Raw genomic sequence first — 5,750 nt, forward strand, 5'->3', positions numbered from 1 at the left:
GTTAATATTTCCAGTTTTAGTCAGGGTTACTCAATTACTCAACTTACAGCAGCTAGCCAAGAAAACTGATTTCCCTGGAGCCCCGTTTTTTTCCCCAGAGGCCCATCTTGCTGATATCTGCCCAGTACCGCATAGGCACAGGGGTTGTGCCTGTGTCCCTGGGGCAGCAGTCGTGCCCAGGGGGCTGGTTCTCACCTCTCCAAGGGAAAACTCCAGGTCTCACCCCACCCCAGCAGGACCTGAACCATTGTGTTTTCAGTGTTTTCCTCAAACTTTAACCGGCACACCCAGCCAGCAGAAACTGCTGCTAGGCCATTGGTTAATCAATGCACGGTCAAATCAACAAGCCATCTGCAGCTAAAAGATGAAAAAATACTGTGCACTGTAAAATTCTTCACTTCTGTATCACACTTTTGATTTAGTAAATGTCTTTTCTTAAAAAAAGGAGAATTAACTTTTCTTTTCTTGCATGCGGTTCAGGAACAACTGACTTATTTGTAAGTTTGGAAGAATGAAGATTAATTACCATATGTAAGAGAGAACACATGTTCTTTCAATCAGCATTGACTTCTTTAAATTGAAGAGGGAAAACAGCAACCAACAATGCTGCCAAAATAAATGTTTAATGGAGCACAAGGTTGTAATTTTCTCTATAACGAGGCGTACCATCTTTAGGAACAAAATGGGTACCATCTCTGCAGACAGGCATGTACTTAGAAACATAAAGATGCAATAGGCAGAGAAGTCTTCACAGTTTCAGGCTACAAACAATACAGGCAGGGAATAACTCAATAGACTTTATTAATATTCAAACAAGCAGCTGTCAACACTTCATCCCAGAACAAGCTGAAGCTCCTTACATAGCTTTTACTACTGTAATAGTTAGGTTCATTGGTAGTAGACTGGAAAACATGCAATACTAATGAACCCTCCCTGCTGCTCCTGGCCTACAGTTTAATCCTTCCTAAAGTGAAAAACATTTACTACATATGCAATACCACACTCCCAAGAGGCTTCAGGTTCAAAAGAGACATTTCAATTTTGTTTCTTAGCAACATACATCCAATAAAAGTGAAACACTATACAAACTGTAATATGTTTGTGTTGTTTTAATCTATAACACAGTACTTTGCCAGTGCTAAGGAAGTACATTGCTACAAGATCTTTACAAGGTCTCTTATAATTGGACATATGCATTTTATGTTTTCCCTGCTAGATTACCTGCTGCAGAATATATTTCTGAAGACACTATAATGTGTTCATGAATAATAAATGAAGAGGTAAGTTTTACTCTCATAAGGGCATGCTCACCGGCATTATAGTGTGGTTTGTTACATAGGAAGAGATCTTTCGACGTTTCATTTGTAGGCAGCATTTGAGCATCCTGCAAGGACTTGATTTCTAGAATCAAGCCTTCAATGCCAGGCTAAAATTATTTGTACAGCACTTATTTCTTGGAAGGACAGCAGGCATGGCTTAGTATTTTCTTCTTCTGCCTCCAATGGCTGACTTGATGTGACCAAAACCAGTTTTGCGGTTTATCAACTTTAATGTCATGTTGAGGAAGAGGAGGAGACAGCCAGGTCTCTAGAGAAACATGCTGTACAGAGGAACTTTCAAAATTTCACTCATTGCAGCTATAGCTCTTCCCCTCCATCATTCAGTTTCGCTGCTTCCCCAGTGCCTGCAAAGAGGAATAGGAAACATGATATTTAGTTTCTTCCTATGGTATTTATCATTCTCCTGTATAAATATATATATATATATATCTTTAAAACTCAGAAATTACTCATCTCTAGAAAAAAACTATAGCACTTGTATTCTGTAAGTGCCTAGTAATAACAGTTCCAGCATGTGAACACTGCATTGTCAATAGGCATATATTAGAAAGGTGCAAACAACAAAATTCACTTTATGAAGAAGTGCTGGGGTTTTATTTAATGTAGTATGCAAGATAAAAGAAAATAGCATAAATGGTTACCTGTCTTCCATCAGCTTGGAAGTATATGATTCAAGAAACGGCCCAGGGTTTCCACTTCATGCCACAATTCGCCCTCCCGAGGAACCTTGTGCCCTGGTCCTCTTCATGCTGATCTTTATACATCATATTCCCTACGTTAGGCACTTCTGTGGACTAACTCATATTTTCTAGTAGTGTGAGCCAAAAAAAATCAGTCTGAAACATTCAGAGAAAATTGGTTTGAAGGGAGGCCCATAAGTATCTAGCACCATAGATATAACTTATGAATTATTTAACATTGAAGGTAGCTAAGGAAAACAATACCACGCAGAAACACCAGGTGGAACTAGGAGGAGAGGAAAGAAGGAAAGAAAATAATCCACTATAGTTTGCCAAGTTTTCTGAAGAAATAATTTTTCTAAATGCAGCCTTGGTAGAAAATTACTTATTTACTTATATTTCACTAATTATCAGCTTCTCTGGATGCCTACAAAATTTCATAGGTTGATTGGCCCTTTAAAGCAAAGAAGCAAAAAATCTACTCTGAAATAATGAATATGATAACTCAGCCTAATATGATATAGCCCAGCTTGACACCTCCCTTTGCATGCAAAATCCGGTGGCAAGACATAAACTGTCCTCATACTGTGACCTAATTACCTGATTATTTTTTTTTTTTAGAAAAGCTTAATACTTAGTTGCTCTTGCTGAAGTCAACTGAAAGTTGTGGTTGCTGCCTGCTTTTGTAAATGAGGTTATAAAAGTCAACAAGCTCCATCAAAATAGAAGAGGAAATTAATCACGTGGTGAAAGGGCTCAGCTTCTCTCGTGGAAATAGTTAACTCAGCTGACTTGAATCACCTGAATAACATGAAAGAAGGGTTTTTTCCCTAGTTCAGACCAGTGCAATGCAAGTCCCTGTGGATCAATAGCTACTGCCTAATTTCCACTTAAACCCTGAATAGGAAATCACCCTCAGCTGCGCTGAAGTGCTACCTATACATTTTGTAGAGAGTAAGAAGCCAAAGACAATCCTGAAGTGAAGTTTTGGAGCAGCCCCTGCTTCTTGCCTCATGGAGAGCTCTCAGAGGAGATGCTTTGTGGTGGCGACTCTAAATCATCTCTGTCCTCAGTAAATAAGAGGAATGCACATCCGTCTCTATATAAAGAAATTATATTAGGAAGTACTTAAGATTTTGTATTTTTAGCTTTTGCTTCTACAGGAAACACAATTGCAGAGTCCTGAGATTTGTAGGATTCAGCAAAACAGACGATAAAATCTTCCACTACTGTTCATGTGCCCTGTGACTATTTTTATAACTTTATGTTGGTTTTGCTACCCATTTAGATGTCACTGTTTAGCTTCAAGTGACTCCCCTAGTTGAAATATTAAGTCTTTTTTACCATTAAACAATCCAGGATACATTTAGAGTTTGGGGTTTTTTTTGTTTACTTGTTTATATGTCAGTGCATTATGCTCACAAAGGCACTAATAGCAAAACCTTTACAATTCTATTTCTGTTTAATCAGAAATATTTACTGGAGAAATGATGAAAAAATGCATTGCTTGTAATACAGTAATTAATCAAGTATTCAGTGCCCAGCACTGAAGGTGATTTTCTTAAGTGTGATGTTTACAGGGAGGCATCCATGTTTTCTGCATAGAGAAGAGTGATAGTACTGGATTTTCTGTATTAATATCCCTTCACAGATCAGCATTCACTATTCATATGCTTCTCTGGGATTTGCCTTCCTCAAGATCATTACAATCAGAGCACTTATTTGCTAGATCACTTACAGAAAGAAAACACAAAAAGTCCTGAATATAATCAAAGCACATTTTCTTCCATTTCCAGAATTGATAACTATGCAAATCGAAAAAGCACCAGCTTTCTATTAAAAAAAAAAAAAAAAAAAAGTATTTCTTCCTGCTGTGTTAATTTTCCCTTTTTTATTTCCCATCTGAGAAGCCAAATTATAATAGCTTATAACTGGAAGGCCAGTTCATACTTTCTTACGCCTTCTGTAATAATTCATCCTTGTGCAAAAGCGTTAATGTTGCCCAGCAGAGCGCCATTTATACCTCATTTGCAGAGCATAAACTGTATAGTCCAGGGTATTGCACATTAGGTTCTCCACCCCATAATTTAAAACTGAACATAATCAGTAAAATTACAGACTCTACAATATTGCCTTTCCAGATCACATACGCATGTTGTCGGTGCTACTGTGTGTTGTAAAAATCAGCACACAGAGGAAATGCTGGTGCAAGAAGACAATAAATTTGAGTGGAGATCTTCTTTCCCCCAGAAGAATCATATCATAAACTGTTTTCTCAAAAAATTTGGCTGGAAACTCACCTCTGCTGGGCTAAGGCAGAACGTAATAGAGGTGTTTATAACTGAACACTAGTATACAATAGGTATGCAAGTAATAGCATTTAATAAATATTATTAGGAAATTATACACTTTGGTCCAAAGGAGCAAACAGGTTCAGAAGCAACACTATCATGTGTTTTTTTAGGAAGTCATGCAACAAAAAAGTGGAAAGGCAATGTGATATGACCTCTCTGTCAGTGGGCCTGATACTGATTCAATCACTTCATGCTGCCTGTTTATGCAAAGGGATCACCCAGGCCCTGTAATATTAACATTATGGGTCAAACTACTATAAATATTCCTGACAAAATGAGCTGTGTAAATAGATAAAGCTTTACTGCTTCCTGCTTTTACTTCGACTTCAATATACTAACAAATGTTAATAATATGCTAAAATGCCGAGCCTGGAATATAAAGGTTTTATAAAAGGAATTATAAAGGTCCCCTCATCTCTCTAACAGACAGGAGAAGGAGAGTTTCCCATCAAAGACTGCGACTCTTCAAGTTGTGCTGCCCAGGTATATGTACATTAAGATGCTGATGATCTCCAGGCATATGAGGGAAGATGCAAAGGGGCAGCCACATCCTTCACCACTGCAGAGTCTGGGGGTTGTAGGCAGTGGTTAGAACACATCTCAGGAGCTACTGGGACAAACTTTTAGAAGCATGGATGAAAAGGAGACATTTCAGGCATGCAGCTGTTCCAGCCTTTTTTTATGCTCACACAGAAATCAGTATACATCTCTGAAGTGTTGACTGGGTACACCTGTGAGGCATTTTTCCCAAAGCAGGGACCTGAACATGAAGCCTCAGCTACGGAGAAGTGTTAAATAACAGCATGGGCTGACACTACCATCAATACCTCAGAAGTACCTGAAATACAAAGCTGTGCTGTCAGTTCCTTTCCCTTTTGGTGGACTCTGGCAAAGTAGCTTCTACCTGTCTTGGGAAAAGAGGTCTAAAGAGTTGAACTTCTTCCTGGCAAAGGAAGAAGGAGATCTAGTGCCTCCAGGGAGGGCTTTCTATGACAAGTGGTGCTCAGTTTGGGTCTTTCTATTACCTGTTTTCATTTCAGATGGCTGGCAGCTTTAGATCTGAAGGAAACAATTTTCTCTCCTTCTGCAGGAGTGGTTTGTTTTTTTTTTAACTATTTTGTGTGGCAAAAATGTAACAGAGAAAAGGTATTAAGAAGAATCAGATGCCAGGAAAAATCAAAGAGAACTAAGGCCAGAAGCAGTTCAATGTGTTTTGGCTAAACCAACAGTTTAAGCAACATTGTCTAACTCTCCTTTGGAGGCTCATCCCTGCCAAAGATGCTATGGACACCTATGCAACCAGTTCCCTCAGTAGTGAAGAGATATTTTGCAACATGTGCTCAGCAACTTGAATGATTGCCCTGCTGTGGAAGAGG

General features: G+C 38.6%; 1 long non-coding RNA gene across 1 annotated transcript; it reads right to left on the reverse strand.

The window, feature by feature from the left end:
- Positions 1-781: 781 nt before the first annotated feature.
- LOC130144884 (uncharacterized) lies at positions 782-3,071 on the reverse strand. Its single transcript, XR_008820275.1, has 2 exons — positions 1,982-3,071; positions 782-1,684 (listed from the first exon to the last, which is right to left on the reverse strand). It is a non-coding gene; the product is annotated as an uncharacterized LOC130144884 (long non-coding RNA).
- Positions 3,072-5,750: the final 2,679 nt, after the last annotated feature.

Source organism: Falco biarmicus, chromosome 2 (genome assembly GCF_023638135.1).
Source record: "Falco biarmicus isolate bFalBia1 chromosome 2, bFalBia1.pri, whole genome shotgun sequence".
In the NCBI taxonomy this organism is placed as follows: Eukaryota; Metazoa; Chordata; class Aves; order Falconiformes; family Falconidae; genus Falco; species Falco biarmicus.